Source organism: Liolophura sinensis, chromosome 4 (genome assembly GCF_032854445.1).
Source record: "Liolophura sinensis isolate JHLJ2023 chromosome 4, CUHK_Ljap_v2, whole genome shotgun sequence".
Classification (NCBI taxonomy): Eukaryota; Metazoa; Mollusca; class Polyplacophora; order Chitonida; family Chitonidae; genus Liolophura; species Liolophura sinensis.
The window spans coordinates 8,030,184-8,057,505 of NC_088298.1; the positions used below are offsets into that span (position 1 = coordinate 8,030,184).

The 27,322-nt window shown below is 46.4% G+C and overlaps 1 protein-coding gene and 70 non-coding genes across 72 annotated transcripts in view; 1 reads left to right on the top strand and 70 right to left on the bottom strand.

Moving 5' to 3' along the window:
• Positions 1 to 27,322, top strand: part of LOC135464328 (serine-rich adhesin for platelets-like) — a 375,213-nt gene that overhangs the window by 159,487 nt on the left and 188,404 nt on the right. The gene's annotated exons all lie outside the window — the stretch shown is intronic.
• Positions 116 to 234, bottom strand: LOC135465017 (5S ribosomal RNA). Its single transcript, XR_010443730.1, has one exon. It is a non-coding gene; the product is annotated as a 5S ribosomal RNA (ribosomal RNA).
• LOC135465265 (5S ribosomal RNA) lies at positions 507 to 625 on the bottom strand. Its single transcript, XR_010443961.1, has one exon. It is a non-coding gene; the product is annotated as a 5S ribosomal RNA (ribosomal RNA).
• LOC135465137 (5S ribosomal RNA) lies at positions 900 to 1,018 on the bottom strand. The gene has a single exon (XR_010443842.1). It is a non-coding gene; the product is annotated as a 5S ribosomal RNA (ribosomal RNA).
• On the bottom strand, positions 1,291 to 1,409 carry LOC135465114 (5S ribosomal RNA). The gene has a single exon (XR_010443821.1). It is a non-coding gene; the product is annotated as a 5S ribosomal RNA (ribosomal RNA).
• Positions 1,674 to 1,792, bottom strand: LOC135465322 (5S ribosomal RNA). The gene has a single exon (XR_010444014.1). It is a non-coding gene; the product is annotated as a 5S ribosomal RNA (ribosomal RNA).
• Positions 2,055 to 2,173, bottom strand: LOC135465064 (5S ribosomal RNA). The gene has a single exon (XR_010443774.1). It is a non-coding gene; the product is annotated as a 5S ribosomal RNA (ribosomal RNA).
• On the bottom strand, positions 2,444 to 2,562 carry LOC135465031 (5S ribosomal RNA). The gene has a single exon (XR_010443743.1). It is a non-coding gene; the product is annotated as a 5S ribosomal RNA (ribosomal RNA).
• LOC135465256 (5S ribosomal RNA) lies at positions 2,834 to 2,952 on the bottom strand. Its single transcript, XR_010443953.1, has one exon. It is a non-coding gene; the product is annotated as a 5S ribosomal RNA (ribosomal RNA).
• LOC135465234 (5S ribosomal RNA) lies at positions 3,226 to 3,344 on the bottom strand. Its single transcript, XR_010443932.1, has one exon. It is a non-coding gene; the product is annotated as a 5S ribosomal RNA (ribosomal RNA).
• LOC135465348 (5S ribosomal RNA) lies at positions 3,608 to 3,726 on the bottom strand. The gene has a single exon (XR_010444034.1). It is a non-coding gene; the product is annotated as a 5S ribosomal RNA (ribosomal RNA).
• Positions 3,998 to 4,116, bottom strand: LOC135465249 (5S ribosomal RNA). The gene has a single exon (XR_010443946.1). It is a non-coding gene; the product is annotated as a 5S ribosomal RNA (ribosomal RNA).
• Positions 4,387 to 4,505, bottom strand: LOC135465010 (5S ribosomal RNA). The gene has a single exon (XR_010443723.1). It is a non-coding gene; the product is annotated as a 5S ribosomal RNA (ribosomal RNA).
• On the bottom strand, positions 4,781 to 4,899 carry LOC135465334 (5S ribosomal RNA). Its single transcript, XR_010444021.1, has one exon. It is a non-coding gene; the product is annotated as a 5S ribosomal RNA (ribosomal RNA).
• On the bottom strand, positions 5,163 to 5,281 carry LOC135465337 (5S ribosomal RNA). The gene has a single exon (XR_010444024.1). It is a non-coding gene; the product is annotated as a 5S ribosomal RNA (ribosomal RNA).
• LOC135465189 (5S ribosomal RNA) lies at positions 5,548 to 5,666 on the bottom strand. Its single transcript, XR_010443890.1, has one exon. It is a non-coding gene; the product is annotated as a 5S ribosomal RNA (ribosomal RNA).
• LOC135465338 (5S ribosomal RNA) lies at positions 5,930 to 6,048 on the bottom strand. Its single transcript, XR_010444025.1, has one exon. It is a non-coding gene; the product is annotated as a 5S ribosomal RNA (ribosomal RNA).
• Positions 6,315 to 6,433, bottom strand: LOC135465339 (5S ribosomal RNA). Its single transcript, XR_010444026.1, has one exon. It is a non-coding gene; the product is annotated as a 5S ribosomal RNA (ribosomal RNA).
• LOC135465228 (5S ribosomal RNA) lies at positions 6,699 to 6,817 on the bottom strand. The gene has a single exon (XR_010443927.1). It is a non-coding gene; the product is annotated as a 5S ribosomal RNA (ribosomal RNA).
• Positions 7,081 to 7,199, bottom strand: LOC135465305 (5S ribosomal RNA). The gene has a single exon (XR_010443998.1). It is a non-coding gene; the product is annotated as a 5S ribosomal RNA (ribosomal RNA).
• Positions 7,463 to 7,581, bottom strand: LOC135465157 (5S ribosomal RNA). The gene has a single exon (XR_010443860.1). It is a non-coding gene; the product is annotated as a 5S ribosomal RNA (ribosomal RNA).
• LOC135465272 (5S ribosomal RNA) lies at positions 7,848 to 7,966 on the bottom strand. Its single transcript, XR_010443968.1, has one exon. It is a non-coding gene; the product is annotated as a 5S ribosomal RNA (ribosomal RNA).
• Positions 8,245 to 8,363, bottom strand: LOC135465216 (5S ribosomal RNA). Its single transcript, XR_010443915.1, has one exon. It is a non-coding gene; the product is annotated as a 5S ribosomal RNA (ribosomal RNA).
• LOC135465054 (5S ribosomal RNA) lies at positions 8,629 to 8,747 on the bottom strand. Its single transcript, XR_010443764.1, has one exon. It is a non-coding gene; the product is annotated as a 5S ribosomal RNA (ribosomal RNA).
• LOC135465340 (5S ribosomal RNA) lies at positions 9,011 to 9,129 on the bottom strand. The gene has a single exon (XR_010444027.1). It is a non-coding gene; the product is annotated as a 5S ribosomal RNA (ribosomal RNA).
• On the bottom strand, positions 9,396 to 9,514 carry LOC135465211 (5S ribosomal RNA). The gene has a single exon (XR_010443911.1). It is a non-coding gene; the product is annotated as a 5S ribosomal RNA (ribosomal RNA).
• Positions 9,793 to 9,911, bottom strand: LOC135465217 (5S ribosomal RNA). The gene has a single exon (XR_010443916.1). It is a non-coding gene; the product is annotated as a 5S ribosomal RNA (ribosomal RNA).
• Positions 10,178 to 10,296, bottom strand: LOC135465055 (5S ribosomal RNA). The gene has a single exon (XR_010443765.1). It is a non-coding gene; the product is annotated as a 5S ribosomal RNA (ribosomal RNA).
• LOC135465341 (5S ribosomal RNA) lies at positions 10,560 to 10,678 on the bottom strand. The gene has a single exon (XR_010444028.1). It is a non-coding gene; the product is annotated as a 5S ribosomal RNA (ribosomal RNA).
• LOC135465343 (5S ribosomal RNA) lies at positions 10,942 to 11,060 on the bottom strand. Its single transcript, XR_010444029.1, has one exon. It is a non-coding gene; the product is annotated as a 5S ribosomal RNA (ribosomal RNA).
• LOC135465230 (5S ribosomal RNA) lies at positions 11,326 to 11,444 on the bottom strand. Its single transcript, XR_010443928.1, has one exon. It is a non-coding gene; the product is annotated as a 5S ribosomal RNA (ribosomal RNA).
• LOC135465121 (5S ribosomal RNA) lies at positions 11,714 to 11,832 on the bottom strand. The gene has a single exon (XR_010443827.1). It is a non-coding gene; the product is annotated as a 5S ribosomal RNA (ribosomal RNA).
• LOC135465011 (5S ribosomal RNA) lies at positions 12,106 to 12,224 on the bottom strand. Its single transcript, XR_010443724.1, has one exon. It is a non-coding gene; the product is annotated as a 5S ribosomal RNA (ribosomal RNA).
• LOC135465159 (5S ribosomal RNA) lies at positions 12,498 to 12,616 on the bottom strand. Its single transcript, XR_010443862.1, has one exon. It is a non-coding gene; the product is annotated as a 5S ribosomal RNA (ribosomal RNA).
• Positions 12,890 to 13,008, bottom strand: LOC135465065 (5S ribosomal RNA). The gene has a single exon (XR_010443775.1). It is a non-coding gene; the product is annotated as a 5S ribosomal RNA (ribosomal RNA).
• Positions 13,282 to 13,400, bottom strand: LOC135465275 (5S ribosomal RNA). Its single transcript, XR_010443971.1, has one exon. It is a non-coding gene; the product is annotated as a 5S ribosomal RNA (ribosomal RNA).
• LOC135465291 (5S ribosomal RNA) lies at positions 13,677 to 13,795 on the bottom strand. The gene has a single exon (XR_010443986.1). It is a non-coding gene; the product is annotated as a 5S ribosomal RNA (ribosomal RNA).
• Positions 14,066 to 14,184, bottom strand: LOC135465167 (5S ribosomal RNA). The gene has a single exon (XR_010443869.1). It is a non-coding gene; the product is annotated as a 5S ribosomal RNA (ribosomal RNA).
• Positions 14,624 to 14,742, bottom strand: LOC135465056 (5S ribosomal RNA). Its single transcript, XR_010443766.1, has one exon. It is a non-coding gene; the product is annotated as a 5S ribosomal RNA (ribosomal RNA).
• On the bottom strand, positions 15,006 to 15,124 carry LOC135465344 (5S ribosomal RNA). The gene has a single exon (XR_010444030.1). It is a non-coding gene; the product is annotated as a 5S ribosomal RNA (ribosomal RNA).
• On the bottom strand, positions 15,391 to 15,509 carry LOC135465212 (5S ribosomal RNA). Its single transcript, XR_010443912.1, has one exon. It is a non-coding gene; the product is annotated as a 5S ribosomal RNA (ribosomal RNA).
• Positions 15,787 to 15,905, bottom strand: LOC135465218 (5S ribosomal RNA). Its single transcript, XR_010443917.1, has one exon. It is a non-coding gene; the product is annotated as a 5S ribosomal RNA (ribosomal RNA).
• On the bottom strand, positions 16,172 to 16,290 carry LOC135465130 (5S ribosomal RNA). Its single transcript, XR_010443836.1, has one exon. It is a non-coding gene; the product is annotated as a 5S ribosomal RNA (ribosomal RNA).
• LOC135465307 (5S ribosomal RNA) lies at positions 16,557 to 16,675 on the bottom strand. Its single transcript, XR_010444000.1, has one exon. It is a non-coding gene; the product is annotated as a 5S ribosomal RNA (ribosomal RNA).
• LOC135465219 (5S ribosomal RNA) lies at positions 16,955 to 17,073 on the bottom strand. Its single transcript, XR_010443918.1, has one exon. It is a non-coding gene; the product is annotated as a 5S ribosomal RNA (ribosomal RNA).
• Positions 17,340 to 17,458, bottom strand: LOC135465057 (5S ribosomal RNA). Its single transcript, XR_010443767.1, has one exon. It is a non-coding gene; the product is annotated as a 5S ribosomal RNA (ribosomal RNA).
• Positions 17,722 to 17,840, bottom strand: LOC135465345 (5S ribosomal RNA). The gene has a single exon (XR_010444031.1). It is a non-coding gene; the product is annotated as a 5S ribosomal RNA (ribosomal RNA).
• On the bottom strand, positions 18,113 to 18,231 carry LOC135465346 (5S ribosomal RNA). The gene has a single exon (XR_010444032.1). It is a non-coding gene; the product is annotated as a 5S ribosomal RNA (ribosomal RNA).
• On the bottom strand, positions 18,496 to 18,613 carry LOC135465315 (5S ribosomal RNA). The gene has a single exon (XR_010444007.1). It is a non-coding gene; the product is annotated as a 5S ribosomal RNA (ribosomal RNA).
• Positions 18,891 to 19,009, bottom strand: LOC135465148 (5S ribosomal RNA). Its single transcript, XR_010443852.1, has one exon. It is a non-coding gene; the product is annotated as a 5S ribosomal RNA (ribosomal RNA).
• On the bottom strand, positions 19,281 to 19,399 carry LOC135465122 (5S ribosomal RNA). Its single transcript, XR_010443828.1, has one exon. It is a non-coding gene; the product is annotated as a 5S ribosomal RNA (ribosomal RNA).
• Positions 19,673 to 19,791, bottom strand: LOC135465012 (5S ribosomal RNA). The gene has a single exon (XR_010443725.1). It is a non-coding gene; the product is annotated as a 5S ribosomal RNA (ribosomal RNA).
• Positions 20,063 to 20,183, bottom strand: LOC135465319 (5S ribosomal RNA). Its single transcript, XR_010444011.1, has one exon. It is a non-coding gene; the product is annotated as a 5S ribosomal RNA (ribosomal RNA).
• Positions 20,456 to 20,574, bottom strand: LOC135465039 (5S ribosomal RNA). Its single transcript, XR_010443750.1, has one exon. It is a non-coding gene; the product is annotated as a 5S ribosomal RNA (ribosomal RNA).
• On the bottom strand, positions 20,847 to 20,965 carry LOC135465276 (5S ribosomal RNA). The gene has a single exon (XR_010443972.1). It is a non-coding gene; the product is annotated as a 5S ribosomal RNA (ribosomal RNA).
• LOC135465092 (5S ribosomal RNA) lies at positions 21,235 to 21,353 on the bottom strand. The gene has a single exon (XR_010443800.1). It is a non-coding gene; the product is annotated as a 5S ribosomal RNA (ribosomal RNA).
• LOC135465093 (5S ribosomal RNA) lies at positions 21,624 to 21,742 on the bottom strand. The gene has a single exon (XR_010443801.1). It is a non-coding gene; the product is annotated as a 5S ribosomal RNA (ribosomal RNA).
• On the bottom strand, positions 22,016 to 22,134 carry LOC135465347 (5S ribosomal RNA). Its single transcript, XR_010444033.1, has one exon. It is a non-coding gene; the product is annotated as a 5S ribosomal RNA (ribosomal RNA).
• Positions 22,411 to 22,529, bottom strand: LOC135465292 (5S ribosomal RNA). The gene has a single exon (XR_010443987.1). It is a non-coding gene; the product is annotated as a 5S ribosomal RNA (ribosomal RNA).
• Positions 22,800 to 22,918, bottom strand: LOC135465210 (5S ribosomal RNA). Its single transcript, XR_010443910.1, has one exon. It is a non-coding gene; the product is annotated as a 5S ribosomal RNA (ribosomal RNA).
• Positions 23,197 to 23,315, bottom strand: LOC135465171 (5S ribosomal RNA). The gene has a single exon (XR_010443873.1). It is a non-coding gene; the product is annotated as a 5S ribosomal RNA (ribosomal RNA).
• LOC135465349 (5S ribosomal RNA) lies at positions 23,585 to 23,703 on the bottom strand. The gene has a single exon (XR_010444035.1). It is a non-coding gene; the product is annotated as a 5S ribosomal RNA (ribosomal RNA).
• Positions 23,967 to 24,085, bottom strand: LOC135465062 (5S ribosomal RNA). Its single transcript, XR_010443772.1, has one exon. It is a non-coding gene; the product is annotated as a 5S ribosomal RNA (ribosomal RNA).
• On the bottom strand, positions 24,349 to 24,467 carry LOC135465350 (5S ribosomal RNA). The gene has a single exon (XR_010444036.1). It is a non-coding gene; the product is annotated as a 5S ribosomal RNA (ribosomal RNA).
• LOC135465273 (5S ribosomal RNA) lies at positions 24,734 to 24,852 on the bottom strand. Its single transcript, XR_010443969.1, has one exon. It is a non-coding gene; the product is annotated as a 5S ribosomal RNA (ribosomal RNA).
• On the bottom strand, positions 25,132 to 25,250 carry LOC135465220 (5S ribosomal RNA). The gene has a single exon (XR_010443919.1). It is a non-coding gene; the product is annotated as a 5S ribosomal RNA (ribosomal RNA).
• LOC135465199 (5S ribosomal RNA) lies at positions 25,518 to 25,636 on the bottom strand. The gene has a single exon (XR_010443899.1). It is a non-coding gene; the product is annotated as a 5S ribosomal RNA (ribosomal RNA).
• On the bottom strand, positions 25,900 to 26,018 carry LOC135465351 (5S ribosomal RNA). The gene has a single exon (XR_010444037.1). It is a non-coding gene; the product is annotated as a 5S ribosomal RNA (ribosomal RNA).
• On the bottom strand, positions 26,284 to 26,402 carry LOC135465214 (5S ribosomal RNA). Its single transcript, XR_010443913.1, has one exon. It is a non-coding gene; the product is annotated as a 5S ribosomal RNA (ribosomal RNA).
• On the bottom strand, positions 26,682 to 26,800 carry LOC135465222 (5S ribosomal RNA). The gene has a single exon (XR_010443921.1). It is a non-coding gene; the product is annotated as a 5S ribosomal RNA (ribosomal RNA).
• LOC135465232 (5S ribosomal RNA) lies at positions 27,067 to 27,186 on the bottom strand. The gene has a single exon (XR_010443930.1). It is a non-coding gene; the product is annotated as a 5S ribosomal RNA (ribosomal RNA).

The following is a 27,322-nucleotide window of genomic DNA, read 5'->3' on the forward strand; positions in this document are numbered from 1 at the left end:
CATACAAGTCACGCTAGGGGCGATAACTCATATCCACATTTCCCCACCCACCATGGGTACATACATCTTTGTATTAATGAAAAAAAAGAGAAAAAAAAAAAAAAAGGAGGTTGTTAGCCTACAGCACCCGGTATTCCCAGGCGGTCACCCATGCAAGTACTAACCGGGCTCGACGTTGCTTAACTTCGGTGTTCGGACGAGAACCGGTGTTTTCAACGTGATATGGCCGTAGGCAGGTGCTGGGGTAAAACTTTTCTATATATTGGTGGTGAAATAAATTGCATGGAATATCAGAACAAGTGCACCAAACAGTGAAGAGGCTGGATGGCCGTTTGAACGAAGACAACAAACTCCCTGCCATCCCATGTTTGTCCTGGCTTAGATGGACCATACAAGTCACGCTAGGGGCGATAACTCATATCCACATTTCCCCACCCACCAAGGGTACATACATCTTTGTATTAATGAAGAAAAAGAGAAAAAGAGAAAAAAAAATAGAGGTTGCTAGCCTACAGCACCCGGTGTTCCCAGGCGGTCACCCATCCAAGTACTAACCAGGCTCGACGTTGCTTAACCTCGGTGTTCGGACAAGAACCGGTGTTTTCAACGTGATATGGCCGTAGGGACGTGCTGGGGTAAAACTTTGCTATATATTGGTGGTGAAATAAAATGCATGGAATATCAGAACAAGTGCACCAAACAGTGAAGAGGCTGGATGGCCGTTTAAACGAAGACAACAAACTCCCTGCCATCCCACGTCTGTCTTGGCTTAGATGGACCATACAAGTCACGCTAGGGGCGATAACTCATATCCACATTTCCCCACCCACCATGGGTATATACATCTTGGTATTAATGAAGAAAAAGTGAAAAATAAAAGAAAAAAAAAAGAGGTTGCTAGCCTACAGCACCCGGTGTTCCCAGGCGGTCACCCATCCAAGTACTAACCGGGCTCGACGTTGCTTAATTTCGGTGTTCGGACGAGAACCGGTGTTTTCAACGTGATATGGCCGTAGGCAGGTGCTGGGGTAAAACTTTGCTATATATTGGTGGTGAAATAAAACGCATGGAATATCAGAACAAGTGCACCAAACAGTGAAGAGGCTGGATGGCCGTTTGAACGAAGACAACAAACTCCCTGCCATCCCACGTCTGTCTTGGCTTAGATGGACCATACAAGTCACGCTAGGGGCGATAACTCATATCCACATTTCCCCACCCACCATGGGTACATACATCTTTGTATTAATGAAGAAAAACAGAGAGAAAAAAAAAAAAAAAGAGGTTGTTAGCCTACAGCACCCGGTGTTCCCAGGAGGTCACCCATCCAAGTACTAACCGGGCTTGACGTTGCTTAACTTCGGTGTTCGGACGAGAACCGGTGTTTTCAACGTGATATGGCCGTAGGCACGTGCTGGGGTAAAACTTTGCTATATATTGGTGGTGAAATAAAATGCATGGAATATCAGAACAAGTGCACCAAACAGTGAAGAGGCTGGATGGCCGTTTGAACGAAGACAACAAACTCCCTGCCATCCCACGTCTGTCTTGGCTTAGATGGACCATACAAGTCACGCTAGGGGCGATAACTCATATCCACATTTCCCCACCCACCATGGGTACATACATCTTTGTATTAATGAAGAAAAAGAGAAAAAAAAAAAGAGGTTGTTAGCCTACAGCACCCGGTGTTCCCAGGCGGTCACCCATCCAAGTACTAACCGGGCTCGACGTTGCTTAACTTCGGTGTTCGGACGAGAACCGGTGTTTTCAACGTGATATGGCCGTAGGCAGGTGCTGAGGTAAATCTTTACTATATATTGGTGGTGAAATAAAATGCATGGAATATCAGAACAAGTGCGCCAAACAGTGAAGAGGCTGGATGGCCGTTTGAACGAAGACAACAAACTCCCTGCCATCCCACGTCTGTCTTGGCTTAGATGGACCATACAAGTCACGCTAGGGGCGATAACTCATATCCACATTTCCCCACCCACCATGGGTACATACATCTTTGTATTAATGAAGAAAAAGAGAAAAAAAAAGATGTTGTTAGCCTACAGCACCCGGTGTTCCCAGGCGGTCACCCATCCAAGTACTAACCGGGCTCGACGTTGCTTAACTTCGGTGTTCGGATGAGAGCCGGTGTTTTCAACGTGATATGGCCGTAGGCAGGTGCTGGGGTAAAACTTTGCTATATATTGGTGGTGAAATAAAATGCATGGAATATCAGAACAAGTGCACCAAACAGTGAAGAGGCTGGATGGCCGTTTGAACGAAGACAACAAACTCCCTGCCATCCCACGTCTGTCTTGGCTTAGATGGACCATACAAGTCACGCTAGGGGCGATAACTCATATCCACATTTCCCCACCCACCATGGGTACATACATCTTTGTATTAATGAAGAAAAAGAGAAAAAAAAAAAAAAAAAGAGGTTGTTAGCCTACAGCACCCGGTGTTCCCAGGCGGTCACCCATCCAAGTACTATCCGGGTTCGACGTTGCTTAACTTCGGTGTTCGGACGAGAACCGGTGTTTTCAACGTGATATGGCCGTAGGCACGTGCTGGGGTAAAACTTTGCTATATATTGGTGGTGAAATAAAATGCATGGAATATCAGAACAAGTGCACCAAACAGTGAAGAGGCTGGATGGCCGTTTGAACGAAGACAACAAACTCCCTGCCATCCCACGTCTGTCTTGGCTTAGATGGACCATACAAGTCACGCTAGGGGCGATAACTCATATCCACATTTCCCCACCCACCATGGGTACATACATCTTTGTATTAATGCAGAAAAAGAAAAAAAAAAAAAAAAAAAAGAGGTTGTTAGCCTACAGCACCCGGTGTTCCCAGGCGGTCACCCATCCAAGTACTAACCGGGCTCGACGTTGCTTAACCTCGGTGTTCGGACGAGAACCGGTGTTTTCATAGTGATATGGCCGTAGGCACGTGCTGGGGTAAAACTTTGCTATATATTGGTGGTGAAATAAAATGCATGGAATATCAGAACAAGTGCACCAAACAGTGAAGAGGCTGGATGGCCGTTTGAACGAAGACAACAAACTCCCTGCCATCCCACGTCTGTCTTGGCTTAGATGGACCATACAAGTCACGCTAGGGGCGATAACTCATATCCACATTTCCCCACCCACCATGGGTACATACATCTTTGTATTAATGCAGAAAAAGAAAAAAAAAAAAAAAAAAAGAAGAGGTTGTTAGCCTACAGCACCCGGTGTTCCCAGGCGGTCACCCATCCAAGTACTAACCGGGCTCGACGTTGTTTAACCTCGGTGTTCGGACAAGAACCGGTGTTTTCAACGTGATATGGCCGTAGGCAGGTGCTGGGGTAAAACTTTGCTATATATTGGTGGTGAAATAAAATGCATGGAATATCAGAACAAGTGCACCAAACAGTGAAGAGGCTGGATGGCCGTTTGAACGAAGACAACAAACTCCCTGCCATCCCACGTCTGTCTTGGCTTAGATGGACCATACAAGTCACGCTAGGGGCGATAACTCATATCCACATTTCCCCACCCACCATGGGTATATACATCTTGGTATTAATCAAGAAAAAGTGAAAAAAAAAAGAGGTTGCTGGCCTACAGCACCCGGTGTTCCCAGGCGGTCACCCATCCAAGTACTAACCGGGCTCGACGTTGCTTAACTTCGGTGTTCGGACGAGAACCGGTGTTTTCAACGTGATATGGCCGTAGGCACGTGCTGGGGTAAAACTTTGCTATATATTGGTGGTGAAATAAAATGCATGGAATATCAGAACAAGTGCACCAAACAGTGAAGAGGCTGGATGGCCGTTTGAACGAAGACAACAAACTCCCTGCCATCCCACGTCTGTCTTGGCTTAGATGGACCATACAAGTCACGCTAGGGGCGATAACTCATATCCACATTTCCCCACCCACCATGGGTACATACATCTTGGTATTAATAAAGAAAAAGAGAGAGAAAAAAAAAAAAAAGAGGTTGTTAGCCTACAGCACCCGGTGTTCCCAGGCGGTCACCCATCCAAGTACTAACCGGGCTCGACGTTGCTTAACCTCTGTGTTCGGACGAGAACCGGTGTTTTCAACGTGATATGGCCATAGGCACGTGCTGGGGTAAAACTTTGCTATATATTGGTGGTGAAATAAAATGCATGGAATATCAGAACAAGTGCACCAAACAGTGAAGAGGCTGGATGGCCGTTTGAACGAAGACAACAAACTCCCTGCCATCCCACGTCTGTCTTGGCTTAGATGGACCATACAAGTCACGCTAGGGGCGATAACTCATATCCACATTTCCCCACCCACCATGGGTATATACATCTTTGTATTAATGAAGAAAAAGAGAGAGAAAAAAAAAAAAAGAGGTTGTTAGCCCACAGCACCCGGTGTTCCCAGGCGGTCACCCATCCAAGTACTAACCGGGCTCGACGTTGCTTAACTTCGGTGTTCGGACGAGAACCGGTGTTTTCAACGTGATATGGCCGTAGGCACCGGCTGGGGTAAAACTTTGCTATATATTGGTGGTGAAATAAAATGCATGGAATATCAGAACAAGTGCACCAAACAGTGAAGAGGCTGGATGGCCGTTTGAACGAAGACAACAAACTCCCTGCCATCCCACGTCTGTCTTGGCTTAGATGGACCATACAAGTCACGCTAGGGGCAATAACTCATATCCACATTTCCCCACCCACCATGGGTATATACATCTTGGTATTAATGAAGAAAAAGTGAAAAAAAAAAGACAAAAAAAAAGAGGTTGCTAGCCTACAGCACCCGGTGTTCCCAGGCGGTCACCCATCCAAGTACTAACCGGGCTCGACGTTGCTTAACTTCGGTGTTCGGACGAGAACCGGTGTTTTCAACGTGATATGGCCGTAGGCACGTGCTGGGGTAAAACTTTGCTATATATTGGTGGTGAAATAAAATGCATGGAATATCAGAACAAGTGCACCAAACAGTGAAGAGGCTGGATGGCCGTTTGAACGAAGACAACAAACTCCCTGCCATCCCACGTCTGTCTTGGCTTAGAAGGACCATACAAGTCACGCTAGGGGCGATAACTCATATCCACATTTCCCCACCCACCATGGGTATATACATCTTGGTATTAATGAAGAAAAAGTGAAAAAAAAAAGAGGTTGCTAGCCTACAGCACCCGGTGTTCCCAGGCGGTCACCCATCCAAGTACTAACCGGGCTCGACGTTGCTTAACTTCGGTGTTCGGACGAGAACCGGTGTTTTCAACGTGATATGGCCGTAGGCACGTGCTGGGGTAAAACTTTGCTATATATTGGTGGTGAAATAAAATGCATGGAATATCAGAACAAGTGCACCAAACAGTGAAGAGGCTGGATGGCCGTTTGAACGAAGACAACAAACTCCCTGCCATCCCACGTCTGTCTTGGCTTAGATGGACCATACAAGTCACGCTAGGGGCGATAACTCATATCCACATTTCCCCACCCACCATGGGTACATACATCTTTGTATTAATGAAGAAAAAGAGAAAAAAAAAAAAAGAGGTTGTTAGCCTACAGCACCCGGTGTTCCCAGGCGGTCACCCATCCAAGTACTAACCGGGCTCGACGTTGCTTAACTTCGGTGTTCGGACGAGAACCGGTGTTTTCAACGTGATATTTCCGTAGGCACGTGCTGGGGTAAAACTTTGCTATATATTGGTGGTGAAATAAAATGCATGGAATATCAGAACAAGTGCACCAAACAGTGAAGAGGCTGGATGGCCGTTTGAACGAAGACAACAAACTCCCTGCCATCCCACGTCTGTCTTGGCTTAGATGGACCATACAAGTCACGCTAGGGGCGATAACTCATATCCACATTTCCCCACCCACCATGGGTACATACATCTTTGTATAAATGAAGAAAAAGTGAAAAAAAAAAGAGCTAGGTAGCCTACAGCACCCGGTGTTCCCAGGCGGTCACCCATCCAAGTACTAACCGGGCTCGACGTTGCTTAACTTCGGTGTTCGGACGAGAACCGGTGTTTTCAACGTGATATGGCCGTAGGCACGTGCTGGGGTAAAACTTTGCTATATATTGGTGGTGAAATAAAATGCATGGAATATCAGAACAAGTGCACCAAACAGTGAAGAGGCTGGATGGCCGTTTGAACGAAGACAACAAACTCCTTGCCATCTCACGTCTGTCTTGGCTTAGATGGACCATACAAGTCACGCTAGGGGCGATAACTCATATCCACATTTCCCCACCCACCATGGGTACATACATCTTTGTATTAATGAAGAAACAGAGAGAGAAAAAAAAAGAGGTTGTTAGCCTACAGCACCCGGTGTTCCCAGGCGGTCACCCATCCAAGTACTAACCGGGCTCGACGTTGCTTAACTTCGGTGTTCGGACGAGAACCGGTGTTTTCAACGTGATATGGCCGTAGGCACGTGCTGGGGTAAAACTTTGCTATATATTGGTGGTGAAATAAAATGCATGGAATATCAGAACAAGTGCACCAAACAGTGAAGAGGCTGGATGGCCGTTTGAACGAAGACAACAAACTCCCTGCCATCCCACGTCTGTCTTGGCTTAGATGGACCATACAAGTCACGCTAGGGGCGATAACTCATATCCACATTTCCCCACCCACCATGGGTATATACATCTTTGTATTAATGAAGAAAAAGAGAAAAAAAAAAAAGAGGTTGTTAGCCTACAGCACCCGGTGTTTCCAGGCGGTCACCCATCCAAGTACTAACCGGGCTCGACGTTGCTGAACTTCGGTGTTCGGACGAGAACCGGTGTTTTCAACGTGATATGGCCGTAGGCACGTGCTGGGGTAAAACTTTGCTATATATTGGTGGTGAAATAAAATGCATGGAATATCAGAACAAGTGCACCAAACAGTGAAGAGGCTGGATGGCCGTTTGAACGAAGACAACAAACTCCCTGCCATCCCACGTCTGTCTTGGCTTAGATGGACCATACAGGTAACACTAGGGGCGATAACTCATATCCACATTTCCCCACCCACCATGGGTATATACATCTTGGTATTAATGAAGAAAAAGTGAAAAAAAAAAGAGGTTGCTAGCCTACAGCACCCGGTGTTACCAGGAGGTCACCCATCCAAGTACTAACCGGGCTCGACGTTGCTCAACCTCGGTGTTCGGACGAGAACCGGTGTTTTCAACGTGATATGGCCGTAGGCACGTGCTGGGGTAAAACTTTGCTATATATTGGTGGTGAAATGAAATGCATGGAATATCAGAACAAGTGCACCAAACAGTGAAGAGGCTGGATGGCCGTTTGAACGAAGACAACAAACTCCCTGCCATCCCACGTCTGTCTTGGCTTAGATGGACCATACAAGTCACGCTAGGGGCGATAACTCATATCCACATTTCCCCACCCACCATGGGTATATACATCTTGGTATTAATGAAGAAAAAGAGAAAAAAAAAAGAGGTTGCTAGCCTACAGCACCCGGTGTTCCCAGGCGGTCACCCATCCAAGTACTAACCGGGCTCGACGTTGCTTAACTTCGGTGTTCGGACGAGAACCGGTGTTTTCAACTAGATATGGCCGTAGGCACGTGCTGGGGTAAAACTTTGCTATATATTGGTGGTGAAATAAAATGCATGGAATATCAGAACAAGTGCACCAAACAGTGAAGAGGCTGGATGGCCGTTTGAACGAAGACAACAAACTCCCTGCCATCCCACGTCTGTCTTGGCTTAGATGGACCATACAAGTCACGCTAGGGGCGATAACTCATATCCACATTTCCCCACCCACCATGGGTACATACATCTTTGTATATATGAAGAAACAGAGAGAGAAAAAAAAAGAGGTTGTTAGCCTACAGCACCCGGTGTTCCCAGGCGGTCACCCATCCAAGTACTAACCGGGCTCGACGTTGCTCAACCTCGGTGTTCGGACGAGAACCGGTGTTTTCAACGTGATATGGTCGTAGGCACGTGCTGGGGTAAAACTTTGCTATATATTGGTGGTGAAATAAAATGCATGGAATATCAGAACAAGTGCACCAAACAGTGAAGAGGCTGGATGGCCGTTTGAACGAAGACAAGAAACTCCCTGCCATCCCACGTCTGTCTTGGCTTAGATGGACCATGCAAGTCACGCTAGGGGCGATAACTCATATCCACATTTCCCCACCCACCATGGGTATATACATCTTGGTATAAATGAAGAAAAAGTGAAAAAAAAAAAAAAAAAAAAAAAAAGAGGTTGCTAGCCTACAGCACCCGGTGTTCCCAGGCGGTCACCCATCCAAGTACTAACCGGGCTTGACGTTGTTTAACTTCGGTGTTCGGACGAGAACCGGTGTTTTCAACGTGATATGGCCGTAGGAAGGTGCTGGGGTAAAACTTTGCTATATATTGGTGGTGAAATGAAATGCATGGAATATCAGAACAAGTGCACCAAACAGTGAAGAGGCTGGATGGCCGTTTGAACGAAGACAACAAACTCCCTGCCATCCCACGTCTGTCTTGGCTTAGATGGACCATACAAGTCACGCTAGGGGCGATAACTCATATCCACATTTCCCCGCCCACCATGGATACATACATCTTTGTATTAATGAAGAAAAAGAGAAAAAAAAAAAAGAGGTTGTTAGCCTACAGCACCCGGTGTTCCCAGGCGGTCACCCATCCAAGTACTAACCGGGCACGACGTTGCTTAACTTCGGTGTTCGGACGAGAACCGGTGTTTTCAACGTGATATGGCCGTAGGCACGTGCTGGGGTAAAACTTTGCTATATATTGGTGGTGAAATAAAATGCATGGAATATCAGAACAAGTGCACCAAACAGTGAAGAGGCTGGATGGCCGTTTGAACGAAGACAACAAACTCCCTGCCATCCCACGTCTGTCTTGGCTTAGATGGACCATACAAGTCACGCTAGGGGCGATAACTCATATCCACATTTCCCCACCCACCATGGGTACATACATCTTTGTATTAATGAAGAAAAAGTGAAAAAAAAAAGAGCTTGGTAGCCTACAGCACCCGGTGTTCCCAGGCGGTCACCCATCCAAGTACTAACCGGGCTCGACGTTGCTTAACTTCGGTGTTCGGACGAGAACCGGTGTTTTCAACGTGATATGGCCGTAGGCACGTGCTGGGGTAAAACTTTGCTATATATTGGTGGTGAAATAAAATGCATGGAATATCAGAACAAGTGCACCAAACAGTGAAGAGGCTGGATGGCCGTTTGAACGAAGACAACAAACTCCCTGCCATCCCACGTCTGTCTTGGCTTAGATGGACCATACAAGTCACGCTAGGGGCGATAACTCATATCCACATTTCCCCACCCACCATGGGTACATACATCTTTGTATATATGAAGAAACAGAGAGAGAAAAAAAAAGAGGTTGTTAGCCTACAGCACCCGGTGTTCCCAGGCGGTCACCCATCCAAGTACTAACCGGGCTCGACGTTGCTCAACCTCGGTGTTCGGACGAGAACCGGTGTTTTCAACGTGATATGGCCGTAGGCACGTGCTGGGGTAAAACTTTGCTATATATTGGTGGTGAAATAAAATGCATGGAATATCAGAACAAGTGCACCAAACAGTAAAGAGGCTGGATGGCCGTTTGAACGAAGACAACAAACTCCCTGCCATCCCACGTCTGTCTTGGCTTAGATGGACCATACAAGTCACGCTAGGGGCGATAACTCATATCCACATTTCCCCACCCACCATGGGTATATACATCTTGGTATTAATGAAGAAAAAGTAAAAAAAAAAAAAAAAAAAAAAAAAAGAGGTTGCTAGCCTACAGCACCCGGTGTTCCCAGGCGGTCACCCATCCAAGTACTAACCGGGCTTGACGTTGTTTAACTTCGGTGTTCGGACGAGAACCGGTGTTTTCAACGTGATATGGCCGTAGGAAGGTGCTGGGGTAAAACTTTGCTATATATTGGTGGTGAAATGAAATGCATGGAATATCAGAACAAGTGCACCAAACAGTGAAGAGGCTGGATGGCCGTTTGAACGAAGACAACAAACTCCCTGCCATCCCACGTCTGTCTTGGCTTAGATGGACCATACAAGTCACGCTAGGGGCGATAACTCATATCCACATTTCCCCACCCACCATGGGTACATACATCTTTGTATTAATGAAGAAAAAGAGAAAAAAAAAAAAAGAGGTTGTTAGCCTACAGCACCCGGTGTTCCCAGGCGGTCACCCATCCAAGTACTAACCGGGCACGACGTTGCTTAACTTCGGTGTTCGGACGAGAACCGGTGTTTTCAACGTGATATGGCCGTAGGCACGTGCTGGGGTAAAACTTTGCTATATATTGGTGGTGAAATAAAATGCATGGAATATCAGAACAAGTGCACCAAACAGTGAAGAGGCTGGATGGCCGTTTGAACGAAGACAACAAACTCCCTGCCATCCCACGTCTGTCTTGGCTTAGATGGACCATACAAGTCACGCTAGGGGCGATAACTCATATCCACATTTCCCCACCCACCATGGGTACATACATCTTTGTATTAATGAAGAAAAAGTGAAAAAAAAAAGAGCTTGGTAGCCTACAGCACCCGGTGTTCCCAGGCGGTCACCCATCCAAGTACTAACCGGGCTCGACGTTGCTTAACTTCGGTGTTCGGACGAGAACCGGTGTTTTCAACGTGATATGGCCGTAGGCACGTGCTGGGGTAAAACTTTGCTATATATTGGTGGTGAAATAAAATGCATGGAATATCAGAACAAGTGCACCAAACAGTGAAGAGGCTGGATGGCCGTTTGAACGAAGACAACAAACTCCCTGCCATCCCACGTCTGTCTTGGCTTAGATGGACCATACAAGTCACGCTAGGGGCGATAACTCATATCCACATTTCCCCACCCACCATGGGTATATACATCTTTGTATTAATGAAGAAAAAGTGAAAAAAAAAAGAGCTTGGTAGCCTACAGCACCCGGTGTTCCCAGGCGGTCACCCATCCAAGTACTAACCGGGCTCGACGTTGCTTAACTTCGGTGTTCGGACGAGAACCGGTGTTTTCAACGTGATATGGCCGTAGGCACGTGCTGGGGTAAAACTTTGCTATATATTGGTGGTGAAATAAAATGCATGGAATATCAGAACAAGTGCACCAAACAGTGAAGAGGCTGGATGGCCGTTTGAACGAAGACAACAAACTCCCTGCCATCCCACGTCTGTCTTGGCTTAGATGGACCATACAAGTCACGCTAGGGGCGATAACTCATATCCACATTTCCCCACCCACCATGGGTATATACATCTTTGTATTAATGAAGAAAAAGAGAAAAAAAAAAAAGAGGTTGTTAGCCTACAGCACCCGGTGTTTCCAGGGGGTCACCCATCCAAGTACTAACCGGGCTCGACGTTGCTGAACTTCGGTGTTCGGACGAGAACCGGTGTTTTCAACGTGATATGGCCGTAGGCACGTGCTGGGGTAAAACTTTGCTATATATTGGTGGTGAAATAAAATGCATGGAATATCAGAACAAGTGCACCAAACAGTGAAGAGGCTGGATGGCCGTTTGAACGAAGACAACAAACTCCCTGCCATCCCACGTCTGTCTTGGCTTAGATGGACCATACAAGTCACGCTAGGGGCGATAACTCATATCCACATTTCCCCACCCACCATGGGTACATACATCTTTGTATTAATGAAGAAAAAGACAGAAAAAAAAAAAAAAGAGGTTGTTAGCCTACAGCACCCGGTGTTCCCAGGCGGTCACCCATCCAAGTACTAACCGGGCTCGACGTTGCTTAACTTCGGTGTTCGGACAAGAACCGGTGTTTTCAACGTGATATGGCCGTAGGCACGTGCTGGGGTAAAACTTTGCTATATATTGGTGGTGAAATAAAATGCATGGAATATCAGAACAAGTGCACCAAACAGTGAAGAGGCTGGATGGCCGTTTGAACGAAGACAACAAACTCCCTGCCATCCCACGTCTGTCTTGGCTTAGATGGACCATACAAGTCACGCTAGGGGCGATAACTCATATCCACATTTCCCCACCCACCATGGGTATATACATCTTGGTATTAATCAAGAAAAAATGAAAAAAAAAAAAAAAAAAAAGAGGTTGCTAGCCTACAGCACCCGGTGTTCCCAGGCGGTCACCCATCCAAGTACTAACCGGGCTCGACGTTGCTTAACTTCGGTGTTCGGACGAGAACCGGTGTTTTAAACGTGATATGGCCGTAGGCACGTGCTGGGGTAAAACTTTGCTATATATTGGTGGTAAAATAAAATGCATGGAATATCAGAACAAGTGCACCAAACAGTGAAAAGGCTGGATGGCCGTTTGAACGAAGACAACAAACTCCCTGCCATCCCACGTCTGTCTTGGCTTAGATGGACCATACAAGTCACGCTAGGGGCGATAACTCATATCCACATTTCCCCACCCACCATGGGAACATACATCTTTGTATTAATGAAGAAAAAGAGAAAAAAAACAAAAAAAAAAAGAGGTTGTTAGCCTACAGCACCCGGTGTTCCCAGGCGGTCACCCATCCAAGTACTAACCGGGCTCGACGTTGTTTAACCTCGGTGTTCGGACGAGAACCGGTGTTTTCAACGTGATATGGCCGTAGGCACGTGCTGGGGTAAAACTTTGCTATATATTGGTGGTGAAATAAAATGCATGGAATATCAGAACAAGTGCACCAAACAGTGAAGAGGCTGGATGGCCGTTTGAACGAAGACAACAAACTCCCTGCCATCCCACGTCTGTCTTGGCTTAGATGGACCATACAAGTCACGCTAGGGGCGATAACTCTTATCCACATTTCCCCACCCACCATGGGTACATACATCTTTGTATTAATGAAGAAAAATAGAAAAAAAAAAAAAATAAAAAGAGGTTGCTAGCCTACAGCACCCGGTGTTCCCAGGCGGTCACCCATCCAAGTACTAACCGGGCTCGACGTTGCTTAACTTCGATGTTCGGACGAGAACCGGTGTTTTCAACGTGATATGGCCGTAGGCAGGTGCTGGGTTAAAACTTTGCTATATATTGGTGGTGAAATAATATGCATGGAATATCAGAACAAGTGCACCAAACAGTGAAGAGGCTGGATGGCCGTTTGAACGAAGACAACAAACTCCCTGCCATCCCACGTCTGTCTTGGCTTAGATGGACCATACAAGTCACGCTAGGGGCGATAACTCATATCCACATTTCCCCACCCACCATGGGTATATACATCTTTGTATTAATGAAGAAAAAGTGAAAAAAAAAAAAAAAAAAAAGAGGTTGCTAGCCTACAGTACCCGGTGTTCCCAGGCGGTCACCCATCCAAGTACTAACCGGGCTCGACGTTGCTTAACCTTGGTGTTCGGATGAGAACCGGTGTTTTCAACGTGATATTTCCGTAGGCACGTGCTGGGGTAAAACTTTGCTATATATTGGTGGTGAAATAAAATGCATGGAATATCAGAACAAGTGCACCAAACAGTGAAGAGGCTGGATGGCCGTTTGAACGAAGACAACAAACTCCCTGCCATCCCACGTCTGTCTTGGCTTAGATGGACCATACAAGTCACGCTAGGTTCGATAACTCATATCCACATTTCCCCACCCACCATGGGTATATACATCTTGGTATTAATAAAGAAAAAGTGAAAAAAAAAAAAAAAAAAAAAAAAAGGTTGCTAGCCTACAGCACCCGGTGTTCCCAGGCGGTCACCCATCCAAGTACTAACCGGGCTCGAAGTTGCTCAACCTCGGTGTTCGGACGAGAACCGGTGTTTTCAACGTGATATGGCCGTAGGCACGTGCTGGGGTAAAACTTTGCTATATATTGGTGGTGAAATAAAATGCATGGAATATCAGAACAAGTGCACCAAACAGTGAAGAGGCTGGATGGCCGTTTGAACGAAGACAACAAACTGCCTGCCATCCCACGTCTGTCTTGGCTTAGATGGACCATACAAGTCACGCTAGGGGCGATAACTAATATCCACATTTCCCCACCCACCATGGGTACATACATCTTTGTATTAATGAAGAAAAAGGGAAAAAAAGAAAAAAAAAGAGGTTGTTAGCCTACAGCACCCGGTGTTCCCAGGCGGTCACCCATCCAAGTACTAACCGGGCTCGACGTTGCTTAACCTCGGTGTTCGGACGAGAACCGGTGTTTTCAACGTGATATAGCCGTAGGCACGTGCTGGGGTAAAACTTTGCTATATATTGGTGGTGAAATAAAATGCATGGAATATCAGAACAAGTGCACCAAACAGTGAAGAGGCTGGATGACCGTTTGAACGAAGACAACAAACTCCCTGCCATCCCACGTCTGTCTTGGCTTAGATGGACCATACAAGTCACGCTAGGGGCGATAACTGATATCCACATTTCCCCACCCACCATGGGTACATACATCTTTGTATTAATGAAGAAAAAGAGAAAAAAAAAAGAGCTTGGTAGCCTACAGCACCCGGTGTTCCCAGGCTCCCTGCCATCCCACGTCTGTCTTGGCTTAGATGGACCATACAAGTCACGCTAGGGGCGATAACTCATATCCACATTTCCCCGCCCACCATGGGTACATACATCTTTGTATTAATGAAGAAAAAGAGAAAAAAAAAAAAAGAGGTTGTTAGCCTACAGCACCCGGTGTTCCCAGGCGGTCACCCATCCAAGTACTAACCGGGCACGACGTTGCTTAACTTCGGTGTTCGGACGAGAACCGGTGTTTTCAACGTGATATGGCCGTAGGCACGTGCTGGGGTAAAACTTTGCTATATATTGGTGGTGAAATAAAATGCATGGAATATCAGAACAAGTGCACCAAACAGTGAAGAGGCTGGATGGCCGTTTGAACGAAGACAACAAACTCCCTGCCATCCCACGTCTGTCTTGGCTTAGATGGACCATACAAGTCACGCTAGGGGCGATAACTCATATCCACATTTCCCCACCCACCATGGGTACATACATCTTTGTATTAATGAAGAAAAAGTGAAAAAAAAAAGAGCTTGGTAGCCTACAGCACCCGGTGTTCCCAGGCGGTCACCCATCCAAGTACTAACCGGGCTCGACGTTGCTTAACTTCGGTGTTCGGACGAGAACCGGTGTTTTCAACGTGATATGGCCGTAGGCACGTGCTGGGGTAAAACTTTGCTATATATTGGTGGTGAAATAAAATGCATGGAATATCAGAACAAGTGCACCAAACAGTGAAGAGGCTGGATGGCCGTTTGAACGAAGACAACAAACTCCCTGCCATCCCACGTCTGTCTTGGCTTAGATGGACCATACAAGTCACGCTAGGGGCGATAACTCATATCCACATTTCCCCACCCACCATGGGTACATACATCTTTGTATATATGAAGAAACAGAGAGAGAAAAAAAAAGAGGTTGTTAGCCTACAGCACCCGGTGTTCCCAGGCGGTCACCCATCCAAGTACTAACCGGGCTCGACGTTGCTCAACCTCGGTGTTCGGACGAGAACCGGTGTTTTCAACGTGATATGGCCGTAGGCACGTGCTGGGGTAAAACTTTGCTATATATTGGTGGTGAAATAAAATGCATGGAATATCAGAACAAGTGCACCAAACAGTGAAGAGGCTGGATGGCCGTTTGAACGAAGACAACAAACTCCCTGCCATCCCACGTCTGTCTTGGCTTAGATGGACCATACAAGTCACGCTAGGGGCGATAACTCATATCCACATTTCCCCACCCACCATGGGTATATACATCTTGGTATTAATGAAGAAAAAGTGAAAAAAAAAAAAAAAAAAAAAAAAGAGGTTGCTAGCCTACAGCACCCGGTGTTCCCAGGCGGTCACCCATCCAAGTACTAACCGGGCTTGACGTTGTTTAACTTCGGTGTTCGGACGAGAACCGGTGTTTTCAACGTGATATGGCCGTAGGAAGGTGCTGGGGTAAAACTTTGCTATATATTGGTGGTGAAATGAAATGCATGGAATATCAGAACAAGTGCACCAAACAGTGAAGAGGCTGGATGGCCGTTTGAACGAAGACAACAAACTCCCTGCCATCCCACGTCTGTCTTGGCTTAGATGGACCATACAAGTCACGCTAGGGGCGATAACTCATATCCACATTTCCCCACCCACCATGGGTACATACATCTTTGTATTAATGAAGAAAAAGAGAAAAAAAAAAAAAGAGGTTGTTAGCCTACAGCACCCGGTGTTCCCAGGCGGTCTCCCATCCAAGTACTAACCGGGCACGACGTTGCTTAACTTCGGTGTTCGGACGAGAACCGGTGTTTTCAACGTGATATGGCCGTAGGCACGTGCTGGGGTAAAACTTTGCTATATATTGGTGGTGAAATAAAATGCATGGAATATCAGAACAAGTGCACCAAACAGTGAAGAGGCTGGATGGCCGTTTGAACGAAGACAACAAACTCCCTGCCATCCCACGTCTGTCTTGGCTTAGATGGACCATACAAGTCACGCTAGGGGCGATAACTCATATCCACATTTCCCCACCCACCATGGGTACATACATCTTTGTATATATGAAGAAACAGAGAGAGAAAAAAAAAGAGGTTGTTAGCCTACAGCACCCGGTGTTCCCAGGCGGTCACCCATCCAAGTACTAACAGGGCTCGACGTTGCTCAACCTCGGTGTTCGGACGAGAACCGGTGTTTTCAACGTGATATGGCCGTAGGCACGTGCTGGGGTAAAACTTTGCTATATATTGGTGGTGAAATAAAATGCATGGAATATCAGAACAAGTGCACCAAACAGTGAAGAGGCTGGATGGCCGTTTGAACGAAGACAACAAACTCCCTGCCATCCCACGTCTGTCTTGGCTTAGATGGACCATACAAGTCACGCTAGGGGCGATAACTCATATCCACATTTCCCCACCCACCATGGGTATATACATCTTGGTATTAATGAAGAAAAAGTAAAAAAAAAAAAAAAAAAAAAAAAAAAGAGGTTGCTAGCCTACAGCACCCGGTGTTCCCAGGCGGTCACCCATCCAAGTACTAACCGGGCTTGACGTTGTTTAACTTCGGTGTTCGGACGAGAACCGGTGTTTTCAACGTGATATGGCCGTAGGAAGGTGCTGGGGTAAAACTTTGCTATATATTGGTGGTGAAATGAAATGCATGGAATATCAGAACAAGTGCACCAAACAGTGAAGAGGCTGGATGGCCGTTTGAACGAAGACAACAAACTCCCTGCCATCCCACGTCTGTCTTGGCTTAGATGGACCATACAAGTCACGCTAGGGGCGATAACTCATATCCACATTTCCCCACCCACCATGGGTACATACATCTTTGTATTAATGAAGAAAAAGAGAAAAAAAAAAAAAGAGGTTGTTAGCCTACAGCACCCGGTGTTCCCAGGCGGTCACCCATCCAAGTACTAACCGGGCACGACGTTGCTTAACTTCGGTGTTCGGACGAGAACCGGTGTTTTCAACGTGATATGGCCGTAGGCACGTGCTGGGGTAAAACTTTGCTATATATTGGTGGTGAAATAAAATGCATGGAATATCAGAACAAGTGCACCAAACAGTGAAGAGGCTGGATGGCCGTTTGAACGAAGACAACAAACTCCCTGCCATCCCACGTCTGTCTTGGCTTAGATGGACCATACAAGTCACGCTAGGGGCGATAACTCATATCCACATTTCCCCACCCACCATGGGTACATACATCTTTGTATTAATGAAGAAAAAGTGAAAAAAAAAAGAGCTTGGTAGCCTACAGCACCCGGTGTTCCCAGGCGGTCACCCATCCAAGTACTAACCGGGCTCGACGTTGCTTAACTTCGGTGTTCGGACGAGAACCGGTGTTTTCAACGTGATATGGCCGTAGGCACGTGCTGGGGTAAAACTTTGCTATATATTGGTGGTGAAATAAAATGCATGGAATATCAGAACAAGTGCACCAAACAGTGAAGAGGCTGGATGGCCGTTTGAACGAAGACAACAAACTCCCTGCCATCCCACGTCTGTCTTGGCTTACTTGGCTTAGATGGACCATACAAGTCACGCTAGGGGCGATAACTCATATCCACATTTCCCCACCCACCATGGGTATATACATCTTTGTATTAATGAAGAAAAAGTGAAAAAAAAAAGAGCTTGGTAGCCTACAGCACCCGGTGTTCCCAGGCGGTCACCCATCCAAGTACTAACCGGGCTCGACGTTGCTTAACTTCGGTGTTCGGACGAGAACCGGTGTTTTCAACGTGATATGGCCGTAGGCACGTGCTGGGGTAAAACTTTGCTATATATTGGTGGTGAAATAAAATGCATGGAATATCAGAACAAGTGCACCAAACAGTGAAGAGGCTGGATGGCCGTTTGAACGAAGACAACAAACTCCCTGCCATCCCACGTCTGTCTTGGCTTAGATGGACCATACAAGTCACGCTAGGGGCGATAACTCATATCCACATTTCCCACCCACCATGGGTATATACATCTTTGTATTAATGAAGAAAAAGAGAAAAAAAAAAAAGAGGTTGTTAGCCTACAGCACCCGGTGTTTCCAGGGGGTCACCCATCCAAGTACTAACCGGGCTCGACGTTGCTGAACTTCGGTGTTCGGACGAGAACCGTGTTTTCAACGTGATATGGCCGTAGGCACGTGCTGGGTAAAACTTTGCTATATATTGGTGGTGAAATAAAATGCATGGAATATCAGAACAAGTGCACCAAACAGTGAAGAGGCTGGATGGCCGTTTGAACGAAGACAACAAACTCCCTGCCATCCCACGTCTGTCTTGGCTTAGATGGACCATACAGGTAACACTAGGGGCGATAACTCATATCCACATTTCCCCACCCACCATGGGTATATACATCTTGGTATTAATGAAGAAAAATTGAAAAAAAAAAAAGAAAAAAAAAAAAGAGGTTGTTAGCCTACAGCACCCGGTGTTCCCAGGCGGTCACCCATCCAAGTACTAACCGGGCTCGACGTTGCTGAACTTCGGTGTTCGGACGAGAACCGGTGTTTTCAACGTGATATGGCCGTAGGCACGTGCTGGGGTAAAACTTTGCTATATATTGGTGGTGAAATAAAATGCATGGAATATCAGAACAAGTGCACCAAACAGTGAAGAGGCTGGATGGCCGTTTGAACGAAGACAACAAACTCCCTGCCATCCCACGTCTGTCTTGGCTTAGATGGACCATTACAAGTCACGCTAGGGGCGATAACTCATATCCCACATTTCCCCACCCACCATGGGTACATACATCTTTGTATTAATGAAAAAAAAGACAGAAAAAAAAAAAAAAGAGGTTGTTAGCCTACAGCACCCGGTGTTCCCAGGCGGTCACCCATCCAAGTACTAACCGGGCTCGACGTTGCTTAACTTCGGTGTTCGGACAAGAACCGGTGTTTTCAACGTGATATGGCCGTAGGCACGTGCTGGGGTAAAACTTTGCTATATATTGGTGGTGAAATAAAATGCATGGAATATCAGAACAAGTGCACCAAAACAGTGAAGAGCTGGATGGCCGTTTGAACGAAGACAACAAACTCCCTGCCATCCCACGTCTGTCTTGGCTTAGATGGACCATACAAGTCACGCTAGGGGCGATAACTCATATCCACATTTCCCCACCCACCATGGGTATATACATCTTGGTATTAATCAAGAAAAAATGAAAAAAAAAAAAAAAAAAAAGAGGTTGCTAGCCTACAGCACCCGGTGTTCCCAGGCGGTCACCCATCCAAGTACTAACCGGGCTCGACGTTGCTTAACTTCGGTGTTCGGACGAGAACCGGTGTTTTAAACGTGATATGGCCGTAGGCACGTGCTGGGGTAAAACTTTGCTATATATTGGTGGTAAAATAAAATGCATGGAATATCAGAACAAGTGCACCAAACAGTGAAAAGGCTGGATGGCCGTTTGAACGAAGACAACAAACTCCCTGCCATCCCACGTCTGTCTTGGCTTAGATGGACCATACAAGTCACGCTAGGGGCGATAACTCATATCCACATTTCCCCACCCACCATGGGAACATACATCTTTGTATTAATGAAGAAAAAGAGAAAAAAAACAAAAAAAAAAGAGTTGTTAGCCTACAGCACCCGGTGTTCCCCAGGCGGTCACCCATCCAAGTACTAACCGGGCTCGACGTTGTTTAACCTCGGTGTTCGGACGAGAACCCGGTGTTTTCAACGTGATATGGCCGTAGGCACGTGCTGGGGTAAAACTTTGCTATATATTGGTGGTGAAATAAAATGCATGGAATATCAGAACAAGTGCACCAAACAGTGAAGAGGCTGGATGGCCGTTTGAACGAAGACAACAAACTCCCTGCCATCCCACGTCTGTCTTGGCTTAGATGGACCATACAAGTCACGCTAGGGGCGATAACTCTTATCCACATTTCCCCACCCACCATGGGTACATACATCTTTGTATTAATGAAGAAAAATAGAAAAAAAAAAAATAAAAAGAGGTTGCTAGGCCTACAGCACCCGGTGTTCCCAGGCGGTCACCCATCCAAGTACTAACCGGGCTCGACGTTGCTTAACTTCGATGTTCGGACGAGAACCGGTGTTTTCAACGTGATATGGCCGTAGGCAGGTGCTGGGTTAAAACTTTGCTATATATTGGTGGTGAAATAATATGCATGGAATATCAGAACAAGTGCACCAAACAGTGAAGAGGCTGGATGGCCGTTTGAACGAAGACAACAAACTCCCTGCCATCCCACGTCTGTCTTGGCTTAGATGGACCACTACAAGTCACGCTAGGGGCGATAACTCATATCCACATTTCCCCACCCACCATGGGTATATACATCTTTGTATTAATGAAGAAAAAGTGAAAAAAAAAAAAAAAAAAAGAGTTGCTAGCCTACAGTACCCGGTGTTCCCAGGCGGTCACCCATCCAAGTACTAACCGGGCTCGACGTTGCTTAACCTTGGTGTTCGGATGAGAACCGGTGTTTTCAACGTGATATTTCCGTAGGCACGTGCTGGGGTAAAACTTTGCTATATATTGGTGGTGAAATAAAATGCATGGAATATCAGAACAAGTGCACCAAACAGTGAAGAGGCTGGATGGCCGTTTGAACGAAGACAACAAACTGCCTGCCATCCACGTCTGTCTTGGCTTAGATGGACCATTCAAGTCACGCTAGGGGCGATAACTCATATCCACATTTAACCACCCACCATGGGTATATACATCTTGGTATTAATGAAGAAAAAGAGAGAGAAAAAAAAAAGAAGAGGTTGTTAGCCTACAGCACCCGGTGTTCCCAGGCGGTCACCCATCCAAGTACTAACCGGGCTCGACGTTGCTTAACCTCGGTGTTCGGACGAGAACCGGTGTTTTCAACGTGATATGGCCGTAGGCACGTGCTGGGGTAAAACTTTGCTATTATTGGTGGTGAAATAATATGCATGGAATATCAGAACAAGTGCACCAAACAGTGAAGAGGCTGGATGGCCGTTTGAACGAAGACAACAAACTCCCTGCCATCCCACGTCTGTCTTGGCTTAGATGGACCATTCAAGTCACGCTAGGGGCGATAACTCATATCCACATTTCCCCACCCACCATGGGTATATACATCTTGGTATTAATGAAGAAAAATAGAAAAAAAAAAAAAAAAAAGAGGTTGTTAGCCTACAGCACCCGGTGTTCCCAGGCGGTCACCCATCCAAGTACTAACCGGGCTCGACGTTGCTTAACCTCGGTGTTCGGACGAGAACCGGTGTTTTCAACGTGATATGGCCGTAGGCACGTGCTGGGGTAAAACTTTGCTATATATTGGTGGTGAAATAAAATGCATGGAATATCAGAACAAGTGCACCAAACAGTGAAGAGGCTGGATGGCCGTTTGAACGAAGACAACAAACTCCCTGCCATCCCACGTCTGTCTTGGCTTAGATGGACCATACAAGTCACGCTTGGGGCGATAACTCATATCCACATTTCCCCACCCACCATGGGTACATACATCTTTGTATTAATGAAGAAAAAGAAAAAAAAGAAAAAAAAAAAAAGATGTTGCTAGCCTACAGCACCCGGTGTTCCCAGGCGGTCACCCATCCAAGTACTAACCGGGCTCGACGTTGCTTAACTTCGGTGTTCGGACGAGAACCGGTGTTTTCAACGTGATATGGCCGTAGGCACGTGCTGGGGTAAAACTTTGCTATATATTGGTGGTGAAATAAAATGCATGGAATATCAGAACAAGTGCACCAAACAGTGAAGAGGCTGGATGGCCGTTTGAACGAAGACAACAAACTCCCTGCCATCCCACGTCTGTCTTGGCTTAGATGGACCATACAAGTCACGCTAGGTTCGATAACTCATATCCACATTTCCCCACCCACCATGGGTATATACATCTTGGTATTAATGAAGAAAAAGTGAAAAAAAAAAAAAAAAAAAAAAAAAGGTTGCTAGCCTACAGCACCCGGTGTTCCCAGGCGGTCACCCATCCAAGTACTAACCGGGCTCGAAGTTGCTCAACCTCGGTGTTCGGACGAGAACCGGTGTTTTCAACGTGATATGGCCGTAGGCACGTGCTGGGGTAAAACTTTGCTATATATTGGTGGTGAAATAAAATGCATGGAATATCAGAACAAGTGCACCAAACAGTGAAGAGGCTGGATGGCCGTTTGAACGAAGACAACAAACTGCCTGCCATCCCACGTCTGTCTTGGCTTAGATGGACCACACAAGTCACGCTAGGGGCGATAACTAATATCCACATTTCCCCACCCACCATGGGTACATACATCTTTGTATTAATGAAGAAAAAGGGAAAAAAAGAAAAAAAAAGAGGTTGTTAGCCTACAGCACCCGGTGTTCCCAGGCGGTCACCCATCCAAATACTAACCGGGCTCGACGTTGCTTAACCTCGGTGTTCGGACGAGAACCGGTGTTTTCAACGTGATATAGCCGTAGGCACGTGCTGGGGTAAAACTTTGCTATATATTGGTGGTGAAATAAAATGCATGGAATATCAGAACAAGTGCACCAAACAGTGAAGAGGCTGGATGACCGTTTGAACGAAGACAACAAACTCCCTGCCATCCCACGTCTGTCTTGGCTTAGATGGACCATACAAGTCACGCTAGGGGCGATAACTGATATCCACATTTCCCCACCCACCATGGGTACATACATCTTTGTATTAATAAAGAAAAAGTGAAAAAAAAAAAAAAAAAAAAAAAAAGAGGTTGTTAGCCTACAGCAGCCGGTGTTCCCAGGCGGTCACCCATCCAAGTACTAACCGGGCTCGACGTTGCTTAACTTCGGTGTTCGGACGAGAACCGGTGTTTTCAACGTGATATGGCCGTAGGCACGTGCTGGGGTAAAACTTTGCTATATATTGGTGGTGAAATAAAATGCATGGAATATCAGAACAAGTGCACCAAACAGTGAAGAGGCTGGATGGCCGTTTGAACGAAGACAACAAACTCCCTGCCATCCCACGTCTGTCTTGGCTTAGATGGACCATACAAGTCACACTAGGGGCGATAAATCATATCCACATTTCCCCACCCACCATGGGTACATACATCTTTGTATTAATGAAGAAAAAGAGAGAAAAAAAAAAAAAAGAGGATGCTAGCCTACAGCACCCGGTGTTCCCAGGCGGTCACCCATCCAAGTACTAACCGGGCTCGACGTTGCTTAACTTCGGTGTTCGGACGAGAACCGGTGTTTTCAACGTGATATGGCCGTAGGCACGTGCTGGGGTAAAACTTTGCTATATATTGGTGGTGAAATAAAATGCATGGAATATCAGAACAAGTGCACCAAACAGTGAAGAGGCTGGATGGCCGTTTGAACGAAGACAACAAACTCCCTGCCATCCCACGTCTGTCTTGGCTTAGATGGACCATACAAGTCACGCTAGGGGCGATAACTCATATCCACATTTCCCCACCCACCATGGGTACATACATCTTTGTATTAATGAAGAAAAAGTGAAAAAAAAAAGAGCTTGGTAGCCTACAGCACCCGGTGTTCCCAGGCGGTCACCCATCCAAGTACTAACCGGGCTCGACGTTGCTTAACTTCGGTGTTCGGACGAGAACCGGTGTTTTCATCGTGATATGGCCGTAGGCACGTGCTGGGGTAAAACTTTGCTATATATTGGTGGTGAAATAAAATGCATGGAATATCAGAACAAGTGCACCAAACAGTGAAGAGGCTGGATGGCCGTTTGAACGAAGACAACAAACTCCCTGCCATCCCACGTCTGTCTTGGCTTAGATGGACCATACAAGTCACGCTAGGGGCGATAACTCATATCCACATTTCCCCACCCACCATGGGTACATACATCTTTGTATTAATGAAGAAAAAGAGAAAAAAAAAAGAGCTTGGTAGCCTACAGCACCCGGTGTTCCCAGGCGGTCACCCATCCAAGTACTAACCGGGCTCGACGTTGCTTAACTTCGGTGTTCGGACGAGAACCGGTGTTTTCAACGTGATATGGCCGTAGGCACGTGCTGGGGTAAAACTTTGCTATATATTGGTGGTGAAATAAAATGCATGGAATATCAGAACAAGTGCACCAAACAGTGAAGAGGCTGGATGGCCGTTTGAACGAAGACAACAAACTCCCTGCCATCCCACGTCTGTCTTGGCTTAGATGGACCATACAAGTCACGCTAGGGGCGATAACTCATATCCACATTTCCCCACCCACCATGGGTACATACATCTTTGTATATATGAAGAAACAGAGAGAGAAAAAAAAAGAGGTTGTTAGCCTACAGCACCCGGTGTTCCCAGGCGGTCACCCATCCAAGTACTAACCGGGCTCGACGTTGCTCAACCTCGGTGTTCGGACGAGAACCGGTGTTTTCAACGTGATATGGTCGTAGGCACGTGCTGGGGTAAAACTTTGCTATATATTGGTGGTGAAATAAAATGCATGGAATATCAGAACAAGTGCACCAAACAGTGAAGAGGCTGGATGGCCGTTTGAACGAAGACAACAAACTCCCTGCCATCCCACGTCTGTCTTGGCTTAGATGGACCATTCAAGTCACGCTAGGGGCGATAACTCATATCCACATTTCCCCACCCACCATGGGTATATACATCTTGGTATTAATGAAGAAAAAGTGAAAAAAAAAAAAAAAAAAAAAAAAAAGAGGTTGCTAGCCTACAGCACCCGGTGTTCCCAGGCGGTCACCCATCCAAGTACTAACCGGGCTTGACGTTGTTTAACTTCGGTGTTCGGACGAGAACCGGTGTTTTCAACGTGATATGGCCGTAGGAAGGTGCTGGGGTAAAAACTTTGCTATATATTGGTGGTGAAATGAAATGCATGGAATATCAGAACAAGTGCACCAAACAGTGAAGAGGCTGGATGGCCGTTTGAACGAAGACAACAAACTCCCTGCCATCCCACGTCTGTCTTGGCTTAGATGGACCATACAAGTCACGCTAGGGGCGATAACTCATATCCACATTTCCCCGCCCACCATGGGTACATACATCTTTGTATTAATGAAGAAAAAGAGAAAAAAAAAAAAAGAGGTTGTTAGCCTACAGCACCCGGTGTTCCCAGGCGGTCACCCATCCAAGTACTAACCGGGCATGACGTTGCTTAACTTCGGTGTTCGGACGAGAACCGGTGTTTTCAACGTGATATGGCCGTAGGCACGTGCTGGGGTAAAACTTTGCTATATATTGGTGGTGAAATAAAATGCATGGAATATCAGAACAAGTGCACCAAACAGTGAAGAGGCTGGATGGCCGTTTGAACGAAGACAACAAACTCCCTGCCATCCCACGTCTGTCTTGGCTTAGATGGACCATACAAGTCACGCTAGGGGCGATAACTCATATCCACATTTCCCCACCCACCATGGGTACATACATCTTTGTATTAATGAAGAAAAAGTGAAAAAAAAAAGAGCTTGGTAGCCTACAGCACCCGGTGTTCCCAGGCGGTCACCCATCCAAGTACTAACCGGGCTCGACGTTGCTTAACTTCGGTGTTCGGACGAGAACCGGTGTTTTCAACGTGATATGGCCGTAGGCACGTGCTGGGGTAAAACTTTGCTATATATTGGTGGTGAAATAAAATGCATGGAATATCAGAACAAGTGCACCAAACAGTGAAGAGGCTGGATGGCCGTTTGAACGAAGACAACAAACTCCCTGCCATCCCACGTCTGTCTTGGCTTAGATGGACCATACAAGTCACGCTAGGGGCGATAACTCATATCCACATTTCCCCACCCACCATGGGTACATACATCTTTGTATATATGAAGAAACAGAGAGAGAAAAAAAAGAGGTTGTTAGCCTACAGCACCCGGTGTTCCCAGGCGGTCACCCATCCAAGTACTAACCGGGCTCGACGTTGCTCAACCTCGGTGTTCGGACGAGAACCGGTGTTTTCAACGTGATATGGCCGTAGGCACGTGCTGGGGTAAAACTTTGCTATATATTGGTGGTGAAATAAAATGCATGGAATATCAGAACAAGTGCACCAAACAGTGAAGAGGCTGGATGGCCGTTTGAACGAAGACAACAAACTCCCTGCCATCCCACGTCTGTCTTGGCTTAGATGGACCATACAAGTCACGCTAGGGGCGATAACTCATATCCACATTTCCCCACCCACCATGGGTATATACATCTTGGTATTAATGAAGAAAAAGTGAAAAAAAAAAAAAAAAAAAAAAAAAAGAGGTTGCTAGCCTACAGCACCCGGTGTTCCCAGGCGGTCACCCATCCAAGTACTAACCGGGCTTGACGTTGTTTAACTTCGGTGTTCGGACGAGAACCGGTGTTTTCAACGTGATATGGCCGTAGGAAGGTGCTGGGGTAAAACTTTGCTATATATTGGTGGTGAAATGAAATGCATGGAATATCAGAACAAGTGCACCAAACAGTGAAGAGGCTGGATGGCCGTTTGAACGAAGACAACAAACTCCCTGCCATCCCACATCTGTCTTGGCTTAGATGGACCATACAAGTCACGCTAGGGGCGATAACTCATATCCACATTTCCCCACCCACCATGGGTACATACATCTTTGTATTAATGAAGAAAAAGAGAAAAAAAAAAAAAGAGGTTGTTAGCCTACAGCACCCGGTGTTCCCAGGGCGGTCACCCATCCAAGTACTAACCGGGCACGACGTTGCTTAACTTCGGTGTTCGGACGAGAACCGGTGTTTTCAACGTGATATGGCCGTAGGCACGTGCTGGGGTAAAACTTTGCTATATATTGGTGGTGAAATAAAATGCATGGAATATCAGAACAAGTGCACCAAACAGTGAAGAGGCTGGATGGCCGTTTGAACGAAGACAACAAACTCCCTGCCATCCCACGTCT